The sequence below is a fragment of the Stegostoma tigrinum genome, chromosome 5 (genome assembly GCF_030684315.1).
Source record: "Stegostoma tigrinum isolate sSteTig4 chromosome 5, sSteTig4.hap1, whole genome shotgun sequence".
Taxonomy (NCBI): Eukaryota; Metazoa; Chordata; class Chondrichthyes; order Orectolobiformes; family Stegostomatidae; genus Stegostoma; species Stegostoma tigrinum.
This window is the reverse complement of record NC_081358.1, coordinates 38,280,919-38,299,531: the sequence shown is the minus strand read 5'-3', so window position 1 is coordinate 38,299,531 and position 18,613 is coordinate 38,280,919. Positions and strand designations below refer to the sequence as shown.

General features: G+C 41.5%; 1 protein-coding gene across 1 annotated transcript in view; it reads left to right on the top strand.

The window, feature by feature from the left end:
* Positions 1 to 7,541: 7,541 nt before the first annotated feature.
* The window catches only part of sntb1 (syntrophin, basic 1), a 150,780-nt gene continuing 139,708 nt past the window's right edge, over positions 7,542 to 18,613 (top strand). Inside the window, exons 1-2 of the mRNA XM_048529887.2 lie at positions 7,542 to 7,754; positions 16,581 to 16,667. The gene's annotated coding sequence lies outside the window, so the exon portion shown is untranslated. The remainder of the gene's footprint in view (positions 7,755 to 16,580; positions 16,668 to 18,613) is intronic.

Sequence of the window (18,613 nt, the reverse complement as noted above, 5' to 3'; positions counted from 1 at the left end):
TTAGCTTGCTCTCTCTCCACAAGTGCTGCCTGGCCCGCTGTGATTTCCAGCATTCTTTTTGTTTTCAGTACAGACTTTGCCATCAGCAGTAATTTGCTCCAAGAATATTATTTAAATTGAAAGCTGCAACACAAGGAGACCTGTGCATGAAGCACAGAAAGCTAGCATACAGATACAGCTGGCCATCAGGAAAGCTATTGGAATGTTGGCCCTTATTTCAAGGGGGTTTGTGTATTAGAGCAGGTAAGTCTTACTGCAGCTGTACAAGGAGTACTGTGAACAGTTTTGGTCTCCTTGTTTAAGGAAAGATATCATTTTACTGGGGCAGTTCAGAGAAGGTTCAGGTGGATGATCCCTGGTATGCAGGGGCTATGTTATGTACAAAAGGTAAACAGGTTGAGACTCGGCCCACTGGAAGTTGGAAGATGAGAGGTGATTTCATTGAAACATACAGAAATCTTAAAAGCCTTGACAGGGCCATTGCTGAAAGGATGCCTCCCCTCATGGGAGAGTCTAGAACCAGAGGCCATAGTCTCAGAGTTGAGATGGAAATTCTTCTCTCTGAGAGATAGTAGGAACTATAGATGCTGGAGAATATGAGATAACAAGGTGTAGAGCTGGATGAACACAGCAGGCCAAGCAGCATCAGAGGAGCAGGAAAGCTGACGTTTCGGGCCTAGACCCTTCTTCAGAGAGACTTGTGAATCTTCCAAACTCCTCGCCACAGAAAACTGTGGGGCTCAGGGTGTTTGTGCATATTTAAGGCTGAGGTAGGTAGTTTCTTAATCAGTGGGGGAATCAGAGGTTAGGAGACAAAGGCAAGAAAGTGGATGTGAGGAATGTCAGATCAGCCCCAATCCTATTGAAAGGTGGAACAGGTTAAAGGTGCTGAACTCCTGCTCATATTTCTTATGATCTTAAGGTCACAGGACTGGCAGATAGCTAAAATTATTCCTATATTTGAAAAGAGAGATACAGCACACTTGGAATTATACAGCATTCCGCTTAACAAAAAGCAGAAATATAATGAAATCCCTACCAAACTACATAATTGAAAAATACTGAGAAACACAAAATATTGAGCAGAACCTTAGCAGAAATGGCTGCATACCAATTTTAATGAGTTTCCTGGAGGCATTCCTTCTGTGGGCCTGAGTGAGTTTTCTAACATTATCTTCCCAAACTTGCCAAGTTACCCCTGGCACACACACACTCCCCTATTGTGCCACTCTTGTCATATTCTGCCACTCACTATAGGCACAGAAAATGGCCCCATAGGACCTCCTCAAATTCCTGTGCCAACATCATCTTTAAAGTCCAGCCACGCACCCAGTCAAGTGCTGGCAGTCTACTGTATGCCCCAGACATGTCAGACACAGGGAAACTGGTATCCCACATTTCTGAGGAGGAGCTGCAGGTCCTGGTGAAATGAGGGCAATGGTGTGGTGTGTGTGCATGTGGTTGCTTTTCATGGAGTGTGCCCTGAGAGGTAAGCGATTGATGACAATTTAAACTTCGAAATCAAAAACACAAGGTGTCAAATGTGCAAATAATAACAAATTGGGTGTAAAAGAAAGGCAATAGAGGGCTGCAAAGAATGATCAAAAGACGTTAATAAATTTTCAGAATCTATTTTAACAGCAAACACCAGCCTATTTAAACTACACTCCCTAACATGTGACCCTTCTTCAGAGAGAGTTGTGAATCTTCCGAACTCCTTGTCACAGAAAACTGTGGGGGGCAGGGTGTTTGTGCATATCTAAGGCTGAGGTAGCTAATTTCTTGCTCAGTAGGGGAATCAGAGGTTAGGAGAAAATGGTAAGAAAGTGGATGTGAGGAATGTCAGATCAGCCCTTCAGGGTCTAGACCTGAAACGTTAGCCTTCCTGCTCCTAAGATGCTACTTGGCCTGCTGTGTTCATCCAGGTCTACACCTTGTTATCTCGGATTCTCCAGCATCTGCAGTTTCTATTATCTCTTACCCAATATTCTTGCTCCTGATCTCAATCCAGCGATTTATACTGTACAATGTGTCAGGTAAGATCTGTCACAATGTAACACTGGTGATTTAAGATCAGCCACAAAAACACAAGAAATAGGAGCAGAAGCAATCCACATTGTCTGTTGAACCTGTGCCACCATTCAACATGATCATGGCTCATAGAGTCATACAGCATGGAAACCGACCCTTCAGTCCAAACAGTCCACGTCGACCATGTTTGCAAACTAAACCAGTCCCACCTGCCTGCGCTTGTCCCATATCCCTTCAAAACTTTCTTATTCACATACTTATCCAAATGTCTCTTAAACATTGTAACTGTACCTGCATCCACCACTTTCTCTGGAAAACCATTCCACTCTCTGTGTAAAGAGTTGCCTTCATGTCCTTTGTAAATCTTTCTCCTCTCACCGTAAATACATGCCCCCTAGTTTTGAAATCCCCCCACCCTCGGGAAAAGGCCCTTGTCATTCACTTTATCCATACCCTTCATGATTTTGTAAACCTTGATAAGGCCACACCTTAACGTCCCACATTCCAGTGACTGAAGTATTTCCAGTCTATTTTTATATCTCAAACCCTCCACACCTGGCTCAACCCCACTTTTTTACTGAGTTCCCACATCCCCAGATTCTGAAAGACCAAAACTCCATCTTATCACAGGCCGAAATATAATCAACATGGCAGCATCCACAACCCTGTTCCTATCAAATGAGTAAAAGAAAAGGTGACAGTGTGATATCAAGTCATTTAGATTAAAAGGTGATTAGATGTTAATTGACGAACTGTTAATCTTGGAGGAGAGCTCATGTGGCGCAGTGGTAGTATCCCTACCTCTGAGCTGAGAGGCCTGGATCCTAGTCCCACCTGTCCCATTCAAAAGAAAGCATGGAGAGTATAGGAACAACATATCCCAAGAAAGAAAAAGTTGGGGGGGGCATCAAATCGTGTGAATCCTGGATATTGCAGGATATATAGCATTAGATCAAGAGGAAAAGGGATGGTTACGGCAGATATTGAGGGTTCAAAACAGCAGAAGCCCAAGAAGAGTATAGAAGATGCAAGACAGATTTAAAAGGGAAATTAGGAGAGCTGAAAGGGGATATGAAAGGATACTGGCAGATAAAATAAAGGAAAATCCTAAATTGTTTTACAAGCATGCTAAGGGTAAAGGGATAACATAGGAAAGAAAATCTGAAAGGACAACAGATGCTGTAAATCAGGAACAAAAACAGAAGTTGTTGGAAAAACTCAGCAGGTCTGGCAGCATCTGTGAAGAAAAAATCTGAGTTAATGTTTCCGGTTCAGCTCTGAGGAAGGGTCACCGGACCCAACACAACATGTCAACTCTGATTTTTTATCTTCAGAGATGCTGCCAGACCTGCTGAGTTTTTCCAACAACTTCTGTTTTTGTTTCTAATGTAGGAAGGAGTAGGGCCCATTAAGGGCTGCAGTAGGTGCCAGAGGACATAGGTAGTGACAAATAGAATTTAATCCAGATAAATGTGACATATGCACTAGGTCAGGACAAACAAAGCAAGGGAATACATGATGAAAAGTAGGAACCTGGACAGCACCAAGGATCCTTAGGGTATCAGGATAGGTGGGTAAAGTGGTCAAGGAGGTGTATGGGATATTTGCCTTTATTAGTTAAGGCATAGAGTTTAAGAGCAGGGAGGTTATGCTGGAACTTTTTAAAATGTTGTTAGCCCACAGCTAGAGTATTGTGTGCACTTCTAGCATCCACATGTTGAAAGGGATGTGTTAGCACTGAAGAGGCTGCAAAGGAAGTTTATGAGGATGTTGCCTGGGCTGCAAAGTTTCAGTCACGAACAAACTGAAGTTGTTTTTCTTAGATCAGAGGAGATTGAGAGGGACATGATTGCGATGTATAAAATTATGAGGCGCATAGATAGGGTAGACAGAATGAATTTTTCTCCCGAATGGAGGGATAAATGACCATGGGGCATAGATTTACAGTCAAGGTCCAAAGGTTTGGAGAAAATGTGAGGAAAAACCTTTCCACCCAGAGTTTAGTGAGAATCTGGAACTCACTGCCTGTAAGGATGGTAGAGCAGAAACCCTCATAACATTGAAGAAGTATTTAGGAATCTACTTGTGATGTCAAGGCATATAATGCTATAGTCCAAGGGCTGATAGAGGGGATTCAGTTGTTCGGTGGTATGGACACGATGGACTGAAAGGTCTTTTTCTGCACTGTAGATCTCTATGACTCTGTTTGCCTGCACCTGGGACAATATGAACAAGCCAACAAACTCTCAGTCAATCATGATGCTGTGCCTTGGTACTTCTTCATCTCGAGTCCAGTAAATAACTCACCCCCTGACTCTTCAAAGCCTGTCTGCCATCTCCAAAATACAAACAATAGGAGGATCTTAATTTACAGCTCCAACAGCAGTAAAGGAACTTGAGGCCATCCAAAACAAAACCACCCAGTTAATTAGCATCCTATCCACCACTATAAGCATTCACCCCTTCCGCTACCAACACGCAGTAGCAACATTGTGTACCTTCAACAAGTTGTATCCAATAACTAATTAAAGTTTTTGAGACGGCACCTTCCAACCTTGCAACCACCACCATTGAGAAGAACAAGGGCGGCACATACAGGGGAATACTTCCACCTGCAAGCTTGCCTCCAAGCCTCAAACCATCCTAAAATGGAAATGTATTGCCATTCCTTCACTATCACTGGATCAAAATTTTATATTCTCTCTGTAAAAGAATTGTAGGTGTATCTAAACCACATGGACTGCAGGGGCTCAGGAATGCAGCTCACCATTTTTCCAGTGCAGTTAGAAATAAGCAATGAATGTTGGTCTTATCAGAAATCTCCTGACTGAATCGACAAAAAAAGACCTGAGATGAAGGACAAAATGAGAGTTGGCCATATTGTCAGACAATCACAGAATAAGTACAGTCAGATTTAGATGGAGTGCTTCTCATGGAGACCATGTGGGCCCAATGAGAATCAATAAAGAATGGAAGTACATTGGCAAGGAGATCATGCAAAACATTAGTGTTCAGCTGATCTGAAGGGACCATATGAATGGCTCCCCAGGTATGTAGCAATGTTCTGTTTGCCAGATTCCAAGAAATGTCCAGATTTCTGGAAAGTCCGTTATTTTTACTGAAAGAAATCATCCACTACACAGTAAATGAAGACTGAACAATTCTCTGAAGAAACCCTCTATATGCTTTGTGTCAATTAGCATTTGTTAGCGCTTCTCCTGGCAGTGAGAGGAACTTACACACAAAAAAGTACTTTTATTGCTTGGTCTTGTTTCCTGGCAGCTTTACCGGACTTTCAAAAATAACATGCTTTTGGCAAAAAAATCTTATAATTTAATGGATTGGGATATTTTATGCAGAACTCATTATATACAGCAAATGCCATGGCTCTCCAGCATTGTTAATAGACTTTTCTTCAGTCTTAAATACAGATTACCTGGCAATTTGTCATTCCAACAGTGGGCACACTTCCTGATTTACATGATATTTGTCCTCGTCCTTATTACTATAATCTGCTGTAGCTTTACAATGTTCTAAGATCAGGCTTTCTACCTCTCATTTTCACCATTCTACCCTTGTTGACCAGGCCACTGGCAGTCTGGTGCCGGGAATTCCTTCCCTAAACTCTTCTAACCCTCTTTCCTTATTTAAAACATTCCTTAAAACTTACCTGTTTGAACAAGAATTTGGTCACCTGGACCTATCATCCCCTTAATGTGTCTCAGTCACTCATGAGACATTTAATTAGCTTGAAGATGATATAGATGTTATGGTTGTCATTCTAAAATTGGATTTATGAGCCTGTGTTTGTCAGAGTTCAGAACGTGAATGTCACTGATGGTGATGGTGGAGTTAGCAGCTGTCATGGTAAACATTGTCAAGCGTACAGAGGTCTCTCACTGTTATGTTAGTTGAGAAACAAAACTGTCTTCTGAGCTGAGTTCATGAGGGTCAGACACATCAGCAGCAGCAATTTACAGTGCGGCAGTTGCATGGTTATGGGCAATAGACATAAGGGTACAAATTCCACGATGGAAGCTGGTGGAATTTGATTCAATTAAAATCAGGAACGTAAACGCAATCTGTGAAACGGTAACCATGAAACTATATTGATTGTCATAAAAACTCATTTCCTTCCCCTCAGGGAAGGCAATCCTCAATCCTTACTTGGCCAGACCTACACGTCACCCCAGACCCATAGTGGTTTGTTTGACCTCTAATTGCCCTCTGACTAGGCCCAGCAAGCTCATCAGATCCACCTCAGTCAGGCGGCTTTGCCAGTGAGATGTACATCCCATGAAAGAATATATTTTTAAAATCCATAAATGGCACCACTGTTGAATGCTGCCTCTGCTTTAATATAATAACAAAGTGCTGAAACAGAGTTAACGTTTAAGACCGGAATAACTCTTCTTCAAAATGGTGAATGCCACTAATGGTGATGGTGGAGTTAGCAGCTGACAGTCAAATACTGTGCAGAGGTGCCTTGCTGCATCAATATAGAATCAAAATCTCCGTGATAACCAACCACTGGGTGATTTAATTGTCAAAAAACATTAACTCCCTTTTATTGATTATAACAAGGCTGAAGTTGGGCTAGAATAGATTGTTTGACTGAGGTAAGAAGTAACCAATCAGGAATCGAGCAGTCTGCGTTCTGAGATACTTTCTAATCAACCCGTTCGGATGTGTAATGACAGACCTCTGGACTAGGTGGGACTTGTAACCCTGGTTCAGCAGTAGCTGTCCTGTTCTCATTGCTGTGAGAGGAGCACCATGGGGATGAATGGGTCACCACCCAAAGGCAGGAAAGTGGGAGCAAAATGCTCAGAGGCGAGAGGCCATGAGATCAACGTTCCAGGAAAACATTCAATGAGAGTGTGGGTCCCTGTTAAAGTTTCTTTTCCCAGCTATTGATAAATTGGTTTTTCCTGTGTTCGAGCTGGATTCATACAGATTTGGAAGGAAGGAACCTCTAGTGGGTTAAAATACATGGGCTGTAATTATGATCGTCAGCAAACCACATATTGTACAAAGATAAGTAGTGTGGCTGAGTATGGTTTCAATAGCAGTGCCTGCATCAATGGAGAATTGGGTCAGATTCAAGCCCAAGGATAGGCTTTTCCTCACTAAGAGATTTTAAGAGTCCCAAGTGTGCTACATTTTGGCATTGAATCCCAGTTATTGTTTCTAAATCCCAGTTAATGTTCTACAAATTGAAATCATGTTTTTTTCCCCTTCCCACTTGGAACTCAAAACATCTTTTGTGACTGCTTATCTTTAATTATCACACGTATTTTGTGTAACCACTGAACAAGTATTCACATGTCCATTTATCTGAGCTTAATGTTGCCATGAGTACTGCTGCATTGCTGTCTCAGTGAAACTGTGATTCACAGATTCAATATTCACAAAGTTCCAAACAAGTTACATCGAGAACCCTGTGTAAAACAGCAGCCAATCCTCAGGACATTGAAATGATTAAAATCATCTAAATAATGCCAACTATGAGAGGTTTGAGTGAGGATTGAAGGAGTGCCAATCAGTTTGCAGAGTCCCAAACTACTTTCAGAACATTCTCTAGAACAGAGACAAACATCTTGAATGAGACTGATCTCCACAAACAGCGAGAGAACTTGCTAAGTTCCTTCAACATTCGTAGCTAAAATGTCATCACAGCCACAGAGTTTTATCCAGTAGGAGGCCATCCAGCGATTTGAAGGGTAGGTATCATTGAACCAGTTTACAACTTTCCATTTATGTGGGCTTCAAATGTCTATGCTCAGTAAGGATCATTTTAATCTTGGAGGGTTTTGGGGTGGGGATGGATGTGTTTAGCAAAAGAAGGAGTGATAGATAAAAAAAGCCCTTCACACAATTCTTCAAATTTGCCTGGTATGGTGTCTTGCAGAGAGTCCTAAGCCAACTTTAACAGATATCGAACATGTCGGTAATTTTCCCTATGACTGAACTCATAGTTCTCAATCGGATCACACACTTTGAAAAGAATTGACTTAAAGACAGAAGCAAGTCTACAGCTAAACACAGTTTTTGCGGCAAAGTAGTATTTCATTTAAGTCAATATTATTGCATTACTTAAAACAAAATGTGGGATTGTTTTTTCATTTATAACTTTTGCTCCAAATTTTGCTTTTGTTTCTTTAAGATTTAGCAACCAGGCACCTAAACATATTCGATGGAAACTCTGGATAACAACCATTAAGTAGAAGTAATTATCAAAACTTTTATTCTTAGGGAGATCATGTGGGAAGGTGGAGTCGTTTTCTTTTTCCACAGGAAGTGAGCATCACTGGCAAGGCCAGCATTTTTTACCCATCCCTATTGGTCCTCGAACTGAGTGGCCATTTTGGAAGGCAGCTTAGAGTAATCCACATGACTGTGGGTCTGGAGTAACATGCAGGCCAGACAGAAATTAGAGAATCTGGTGGATTTTTACAACAATTGATGGTAACTTAATGGCATCATTACTGAGATTAGCTTTCAATTCCAAATTAAGTTCCAGGAGCTACAATGATTGGATTTGAATCGATGTCCACAGAACATTCACCTGGGTTACTGATCCAGTGATACTACCATCTCTCTAATGAGTAAACAATCCTATGGTCTTCTGGTGCAAGGAACATAAGCATATAAGAAATAGTGCCAGGAATTGGTGATTTGACTCTACAAGCACGCTCTGTCACTCAATAAAAAAACAGAAGTACAGCACAGGAACAGGCCCTTCGGCCCTCTAAGCCTGTGCCAATCATTATGCCCTAACCTGAAAAAGAAACCCTCTGCCCTTACTCTGTCCATATCCCTCTATTCCCTCCCTATTCATGTAACCATCCAGGTGCCTCTAAAATGTTGCCAATGTGCCTGCTTCCAACACCTCTTCTAGCACTGCGTTCTGGCGTCCTACCACTCTCTGCATGAAAAGCCTCCATCGCACATGTCCCTTAAACTTTCCCCCTCTCACCTGGAACCTGTGCCCCCTTGTCATTGAAACTTGAACCCAGGGAAAATGCTTTTGACTATCCACTCTATCTATGCCTTTCATAATTTTGAAGATCTCTATCAGGTCTCCTCTCAGACACCATCTTTCCAGTGAAAACAATCCCAGTCTTTTTAACCTTTCTTCATAGCCAATGCCCTCGAGACCAGGCAACAACCTCGTGAACCTTCTCTACACACTCTCCAAAGCTTCCACATCCTTCTGGTAATGTGGTGACCAAAACTGCATATAATACTCCCAATGTGGCCTAACAAGAGTTTAATTTAACTGCAACATGGAGAGGTGATGGCCTCGTGGTATTATCGTTGGAGCAGATAAAGTTCTGTGGACCCAAGTTCAAATCCTGCCGTGGCAAATGATGGAATTTGAATTAAATAAAAATATTTGGAATTAAGTGTCGAATGATGGCTATGATCGATTGTTGGAAAACCCCATCTAGTTCACTGATGTCCTTTAAGGAAGGAAACTGCCATCCTTACCTGGTCTGGCCCACATGTGACTCCAAATCCACAGCAATGTGGTTGACTCTTAATTGCCTTCTGAGCAGTTAGGGATGGACATTAAACGCTGCCTAGCCAGCAATGCCCTCATTCCGTGAATGAATTTAAAAAAAGCATGTTTTGCCAATTCTTGTACGCCATGCCCTGGCCAACTAAGGCAAGCATGCCATATGCCTTCTTAATCACCTTAGCTACCTATGTTGCCACTTTTAGGGAACTGTGGACCTGCACGCCCAGATCCATCTGTATGTTAGAGATAACAAAGTGTGGAGCTGGATGAGCATAGGAGGCCAAGCAGTATTTTTGGAGCAGATGCTGCTTGGTCAGCTGTGTTCATCCAGCTCCACACTTTGTTATCGCGGATTCTCCAGCATCTGTAGTTCCCATTATCTCCATCTGTACGTTAATGTTCCCCAGTATAATTCACACCTACATTTGATTCTCCAAAAATGTATCATCTCACATTTGTCTGGATTTAACTCCATCTGCCATTGCTTATCTTTTCCATTACCTAGGAAAACTATCTCGGTGTTTTAACCTGAAGGTCAGCACACCCCAGGAAAGGGGCAAGGTTGCGAAGGCAGGACATTCATGGTGACCTCAGCCATTATGGAAATTGAACCCGTTTTGCAATATAAATCAGGCGCCCAGCTAACTAAGCTAAACTCGGTTGTCTGATAGCTGATCTGAGACTATGGTGACTTTTATCTCACATAGGTTTTAGTTCAATACTAATACTTCGGCCTCTCAATACAAAGGTTGTGGGTTGAAGACGCATGCCAGAGACCGGAGTCCCATAATCCAGGTTGAAAGTATTAACACAGTGCTAAGAGGTGCCTTCTTTCATGTGAGATACTTAGCCAGGATCCTGTCTGTGCTCCCAGTAAAAGATCCCATGGCACTATTTCACAAAAGAGTAATGGTGGTCTCCCTGACTGTCTCGACCATTAAATTTTCCATAACCAACACCATCAAAACTGATGATCTGGTCATTCACCTTTACTTTTTATGAGATTCTGCTGTGCAGAGTGAACTGCTGCTCTTCCTACATTGTCTCCAGAATCACACTTCAAAAGGATTTCAATTTTGCAAAGAAGTTTGGAATATCATGAAAGGCACTCTAGGAACAGATATAGTAGAAGTTAGATATTGGTTATGTTTTGTTTTGTGGCAAACAGTTTTCAATTCAGGTTATTTAAGTTACTCCAGTATGGTTTCGTTGGAAATTTTTGTGGGATAAAGTTCATCAGCTCACCAAGTCTCTGCTCTGTCAGATTTGTCAAACCATCAAGTTATGAAATCACAGCTGCAGGATAACGTAGAATTCAGTTTTTTGTCTCCCGTGACCATTCCTCTGCCGTTTTTCTCTATTTTCCGATTGACTTAAATTGTTAAGTTCTTTCCAGCTGTAAATGCTAAACTTTTACATCTGCATTGACGCAATTGGTTTAACTCTCTCATCACCGCTGGAATCTATTCATGATCCTTTGCAAATTGACTAACTCAGTTAAGCAGGGCTGAAATGTTTGGAAATATTTATTCTAAAGCTTTGGGATCCTGCACTGCTGTAGTGAAGGAAAGAACAAATTAGCAGCAAAAGGGATAATTACTCTACTTTACAATGATAACCTACCAAACATCATTTTCCGCTCAGTTCACTGTGCTTTTATCACTGAGTCAAAAGTTGTGGGTTCAATTCTCATCAGAAATCTTCAAGATAATGGACAATATTGCAGTGTTGCAGATGCCATCTATTAGCTGGCATGCTAAGCATCGTGACGTTCATATGGATATTGAAAACATTGGCATTTTGAAAAAAAAGCACAGCCATCTCCCAGTGGCCTGCCCAATACATAGCCCTCATCTAACATTTTTAAAAGGTAAAGCTGCCATAGTCCTACTGGGCTGGTGGTGATTTAATCTGAGGGTTGCCATACCTCACACGAGGGGACAGGTTGAGAATCAAAGTACTGCATCTTAACTTCAGGCAGTGAAGGAGTTGAACCTATGCTGTTGGCATTACAAACCATCCATCCAGCCAACAGAGCTAACAGACCCTCTGAATTGTTAATAGGTTAGCTGGCCATTAGTACATCACTGCATGTGGTATCTTGCAGTGCTCAAAAATGGCTGCTGCATTTATATCACGTCGACTGCACTTTAAAATGATATCAGTGGGTACAAAATGCTTTGAGGGTCCTTGAGTCATAAAAGGCATTTTATTTTCAGTTTTGTAGATCACACATGTTTGCCTGCAGTGATGTTCTTGTGACCTAATAATACGTCAAACTCTGACAGATACAAATTACCTGCTATGCTTGCTCAACTGTGTCTGAACCATGAACACATGAGAAATTGCAAGGTAATTCTAATCATATACAGTTTCCAGTTTCAACTTACTCTTCAACTTCTGTCAACTACCTACTCCAAATACAGTCCTTAATACTGCCTTTTATTTCTACTATGTTTACAGTTTATTGCTATTGATCTTCTTTCTCCCTTTCAAATGACAAATTCATTAATTTCTAGCCATTGCTCTGTGCCTCAATGCCTCAATGAATTATTCACTCTTGACTGTGTGGTCCCTTTAAACGATGAAGTGCTTTTTCTGTGCTTAGAGATTCAAAAAAGAAGTCTGTGGGCAGCTTGTGAGTTGCAGATGCAGACAGAACTCTTGAAATTCATACATTTGTATCAAAGGCTGTATGGTTAGCAATCCAGGCAGCAGTTTTCCTTTGTTAGCAAGGCAACCAGTTTGAACATCAGCCAATTAATTTAAACCAGGCACTTAGAGACTAAAAACCAATTAAATTTAAATCTGGTGGTTTTGACAATGTAGGACCAATCGTGGGCGGCACGGTGGCTCAGTGGTTAGCACTGCAGCCTCACAGCACCAGGGACCCAGGTTCGATTCCAGCCTCAGGTGACTGTCTGTGTGGAATTTGCACATTCTCCCCGTGTCTGTGTGGATTTCCTCCCGGTGCTCCGGTTTCCTCCCGCAGTCCAAAGATGTGCAGGCTAGGTGGATTGGTCATGCTAAATTGCCCATAGTGTTCAGGGGTGTGTGGGTTATAGGGGGATGGGTCTGCGTGGGATGCTGCAAAGGAGCAGTGTGGACTTGTTGGGCCAAAGGGCCTGTTTCCACACTGTAGGGAATCTAATCTATTGTAAGGAAGTGATATGTCATCAAGGGTATAAAAGAACAGGGCATTTGAAAATTGGTGTGACAGCAACTGCCATCAGATAGAATTAACAACCATTACCTCTAAGGAGAAAAATCACTGGCTCTCACAGAATTCTTTAAGCTCTCAGAGTAACCATCATCTAACTAAAGGTACAGCAACACTCTTAATCCTGACTGAAGGTCAGCAGAGAAGGTACAGAACATTGTGGAAGATGTATTTGGGCTGTAATTTTGAGAAACTAAGATTTTTTATAATTTAAGTTTTCTAAATGGGACTTGTGTTTATTGGAACAGCATACCATTAGAATGCTGTTTTACTTGGGAGTAATTAGTAATTAAAGGAGAATTGCTCAGTTTATTAATGGTTCAGTTAATTTGTTCACTATTAGAGTTAGAGAAATAAATCATTACCTGTTGATTATAGAGTGAATGAAAAGAGTTTATTTCATTTAACCACTCCTTTATGACAGTTTGAGGATGACAGGCAAGTTCTACCACTTTTCACACTTCTTTTAATAGATTATAGGGTGAGGCGAGCATCTCTGGGTGCTTTGGATTTATTGGGGGGTGGGGAGGGGTTTGACCTCTGCTTTATAACACCACAATACAACAATCCAACAGTGACTACATTGTAAAATTCCTTCATTGGCTGTACAGCACTTCAGCATTTTGCAGTAGTGGAAGGTGCCATAGAAATGAAATGTTTCCTACTGCCTCTGTGCGTCCTTCTTTCCTATTTGTAAGCAAATTTCCAAATTCAATTTTATTCCTGGTTAGCTAATATTCTTTTGCAGTCTAATTTTCATTTAGTTTGCATTTTCCCTATTCCCAGACATTTTCTTCAAGATTCTCCTGGTGCAGTCTACATTTGGAGCCTCTGATGTTGTGTCTGGATTCTCCGATTCTGATCTCTCTCGGTCTCTCTCTCTCTTTTGTGGTCAGTTGAATTTAGGGATGCTTTTAGAAGTTCATTTATTCCACTTGTGACAAACAACATCTTTCATCCACTAACAAGGGTTCTTGTTTTTGTGCAAGACTTTCATCATTTGGTTATCAGTTCCGTTTTCATTGTGATTTCCTGCTCAGGGCCTGGTAGAAAATCCCCTTTGTGACTGCAGTGCCTTTCATCTCAGTGTGATACCTGGCCTGAGAAAGTTCTGATGTAGTCACATTTCTCTTACACAGCTGGCCTTTGTTCAATCTCCACCTCAATCTCAATCTCTTTCTCATATTACCCTGTCAATTCCTACAATTCCAGACCTCCACTGCTCATTTCATTCTCATTGAGAAACTCTAGGAGGCTGACAGAAACAATTTTGTAACAAGTTCCAGCAGATCCTTCACGAGTGGACAGAACTGAAGATGTAGATGTGTCCCTCCTGCTTCACAATGAAGACCCATGCTGGGTCAGGCTGGAAATTATGTTTGATTGGGAACCTCCTCACTGGTCTCTGAGGGGGTCAATTCCTCACCATTGTAAGATTTAATAGACCTTGTACTCGACTCTTGTCCTGAAGACAGCCATTGTATCTCCTAAATTGTTGAGGTGTTGAGGGTCCTAGGGTTAACTATCAATCATCCAGCAATTGTTTTGTATGTACTGATGAGCCATCCAACACTATTTGATGCTGAAGTGAGTCGATTTATACTATCACAGGCTGACATAAATGCCCATTAAGATTGTGCAAACTACTTTAAGAAATGTTCCATCAGCCTCTCTCCCCTGCTGCTCTCCCAGGTCTCTTCACTTTTTTTTCACATTCAAGGTCATATGCAATTCTCTCTTGAAGGTAACGAATGAGAACACCAGGCAGTGCTTTCAAATCCCAACCTTCCATTGTCCCACTATCCTCTCAATCAGTCTCCTTGTTGGGCATCAACATCCTGCTGAGCTGGATTGACCTACTCAGTTGTAAAACTTTCAGTGTTGCCTATGATGGATATCTCCAATTTCCTCAGTGGAGACTTGATGGCCCTTTACCTCCCAAGATTAAGCCATTGGGAAACCAGTTTAAAAATTATTTTTGGAAAAAGACACATTTTGTCAACACTTTCTGTCTTGCATACATCAGAACAATCTGTAAGAAATAACAAAGTTAAGGAAAACAATATTTATATTGAATGAGCTGAGAGGCCATTGAATAGTTGGCAGGATGACTCGGATAGTAAATGTGTTGTCATGGAGATTACACCAGTTAATTTTTAACAAGAGAGCCATGAGTCATGAGGAACCTCCAAAAAGTGGAAGGAAGTTCATAATATGATCTGTGACTTTAGTAAACGGTGGACCAAGATGGATTGGCTGAATGGCCCACTTAAGCAAACACTGCTCCAGGCCAACCTTTCGTCAGATGTGGGTTGTACAGGTACTCATCATAAAACTTCTAGTGTGGAACAGAGGTGCACATTTTTGCAGAGTACAGTGGCTTCAAGCACATAGTGTTACAAAGGTGGGTGGAGTTCATGTGAATTAGTAGGCTAGATGTTAGAATTTATTTGTAAAAATGATAGGCGGAAGCGTGCAGTGTCTCATAAAGAAGTGATGTGCTTTTCTAAGCTTGTAGATTAAAAAAAGTGTCTGCGAGCAGCTGCAGATGCACAGACAGTTCTGAAATTGAAACCTATGTATCAATTGGCTGTGTGGTTGGTAACCTAGGCTTGTTTTGATGTTAAGACAACCTGCTTGAATATCAGCCAATTAATTTAATCCAGGCCCTAGATATCAAAACCCAATTAAGTTTAAATCTGATGGTATTGACAACCTAGGACCAATCCTATTATAAGAAAATGGACAGGTTATCAAGAGCATATAAGAAGAGGGGTTTTTGAAAATCAGGGTGGGAGAAAACTGCCATCAGAAGAGCAAAATTCTGGCTCTCACAGAAATCTTTAAACTTTCTCATTAAGCACAATCTAAAAGCTCCCATTGCACTCTTAACTAATACTCCTGACACAAAGGTTCAAGGAAGAAAGAATTCCTGATTGAAGAATAGCAGAAAAGTAGTTTGTCCATCCCAGAAGACACATCCTGACTGTAGCTTTGATAGTCTAAGTTTTAATTTATTTTTCTTATTTCTTTGGTTTATATATATATATGAGATTTGTAATTATTGGAACATTATGCTATTAGAATTTTGTTCTGCTCAGGAATAGTTAGTAGTTAATGGGGAAATTGTTCAGTTTATGAGTAAATGCTTGAATTTGTTCACTGTTAGAGTTAGTTAAATATATTGTTACTTGTTACTTGTTGCTTATAACGTATCAGGGATTTCTTTCATTTAATCTCTTCTTTATAATAGGTTGGTTGGTGAAAGACAGGCTATAACATTTTTCCCATTTCCTTTAGCAGATTACGAGGTGAGGCAAGCTTCTCTGGGTGTTTCCATTTTAATTATCCTCACCCTAAAAACATCCTGAAAAACTATTGAGTTCAGATCCATATTAGTAACACTTACAGATCCTGTGCTAACTGTGGTCTTACCCTTCCCTATCATAGAGTAAAATATCCCAATGTGCTTCACATTATCTAACATAAATTGACACCAAACGACTAAAGGAGATATTGTAGGTGAGAACAGCAAACATTTGGTTGAACAGAAGGGTTGCCAACTCTGACTAAATGTATTTCTGGAGCATTTATCACATGACATGCCCCTTTGCTCCAGTCATTAGTTGGCCACAAATCCATCTTTGAAAATCCTTGCTTTCCAATGCCAACTGGAAAGCAAAAAGATTCATTGTGCAATTGGATGATGCTAAACTCTCAGCCAATATTTTTATATGTGCCAAATACAACTGTTCAAAGAAAAATTGCCTTTTTTTTAAATGTCCCTTTTGTTTTTCTCTCCAGAGTTACAAACAGAGCATCCTGAACACTGATAATCAGTACCAGGAGTCTCCAGGCCAATCCAAAAGTATTGACAAACCTCTCAAAGAGGTAGGTTTTGAAGAGCATCATATGGATATAAACTATTAGAAAGGTTTTGAAACGTAATTCCAGATCATGGGGCCCATGTAAGCAGATGAAGGCACAGTTACCACCGGTGAGCAATTTCATGAGAAGCAGGGGGGTGGTTGCAGAGATCTCAGAGGATTGTATTTTGAATGAAGTTATAGAGATGGAAGGGGCATGGAAAGTAGAAACTGAAAGAAGACAGTGTGGCATTCCTTAGTATTGAATTACAGCTATTGTCCGTCTAGATTTTGAGTAATCCCTGGAGTGAGACTTCAATGCCTTTTGAAGAGGGAAAATGAGAAGGATACTAATTGAGCCAGGGCTGACATCTGAGTTAATTTCGCAGGGATAGGCATGGCCTCATTATCACGCTCCAATACACTTACAGGGATTGGTAGTGGAGGGTTCCCTTTCAGACTGGAGACTTGTAACCAGTGGTGTGCCACAAGGATCGGTGCTGGGTCCACTGCTATTCATCATTTACATAAATTACTTCAATGTGAACATAGGAGATATGGTTCGTAAGTTTGCAGATGACACCAAAACTGGAGGTGTACTCGACAGTGAAGAAGGTTACCTCAGAGTACAACAGGATCTTGATCAGCTGGGCCAATGGACTGAGGAATGGCAGATGGAGTTTAACTTAGATAAATGTGAGGTGTTGCATTTTGGAAAGGCAAATCAGGGCAGTACTTATACTGAGATAACAAGGTGTAGAGCTGGATGAACAGAACAGGCCAAGTAGCATCAGAGGAGCAGGAAAGCTGACGCTTTGGGCCTAGACCCTTCTTCAGAAATGGGGGAGAGGAAGGAGATTCTGAAATAAATAGGGAGAAAGGAGTTCTTACTATCTCTGTAAGGACTTATATACTTAATGGTAACGTCCTGGGGAGTGTCACTGAACAAAGAGACCTTGGAGTGTAGGTTCACAGTTCCTTGGAAGTGGAGTCGCAGGTAAATAGGATGGTGAAGAAGGCATCTGGTGTGCCTGCCTTTATTGGTTAGCGCATTGACGATAGGGGTTGGGAGGCCACATTGCAGCTGTACAGGATGTTGGTTCAGCCACTTTTGGAGTATTGCGTGGAAATCTAGTCTTCCTCCTATAGGAAGGATATTGTGAAACTAGAAAGGGTTCAGAAAAGATTTACAAGGATGTTTCCAGGGTTGGAGGGTTTGAGCTACAGGAAGAGGCTGAATAGGCTGGGGCTATTTTTCCTGGAGCATTGGAGGCTGAGGGGTGACCTTATAGAGGTTTACAAAATCATGAGGGGTATGTATGGGTGCAAAGGAAAGTTCTTTATCCTGGGGTGGGGGAGTCAAAACCTAGACGGCACAGATGAAGGGAAAGATATAAAAGGGACCTAAAGGGCAACTTTTTCACACAGAGGGTGCTGCATGTATGGAATGAGCTGCCAGAGGAAGTGGTGGAGGTTGCAATATTTATAACATTTATTAGATTAGATTAGATTTCCTACAGTGTGGAAACAGGCCCTTCGGCCCAACAAGTCCACACCACCCCTTCATATATCCCACCCAGAGCCATCCCCCATAACCCACACACCCCTGAACACTATGGGCAATTTAGCATGGCCAATCCACCTAACCTGCACATGTTTGGACTGTGGGAGGAATCTGGAGCACCCGGAGGAAACCCACTTAGATATGGGGGGAATGTGCAAACTCCACACAGACAGTTGCCCGAGGCTGGAATCGAACCCGGGTCCCTGGTGCTGTGAGGCTGCAGTGCTAACCACTGAGCCACCATGCCGCCCATTCAAAAGGCAACTGGATGGGTATATGAATAGGAAGGGTTTAGAGGGATATGGGCCAAATACTAGCAAATGGGACTAGGTTTATATAGAATATCTGGTCAGCATGGATGAGTTGGACCAAAGGGTCTGTTTCCATGCTGTACAGCTCTATGACTC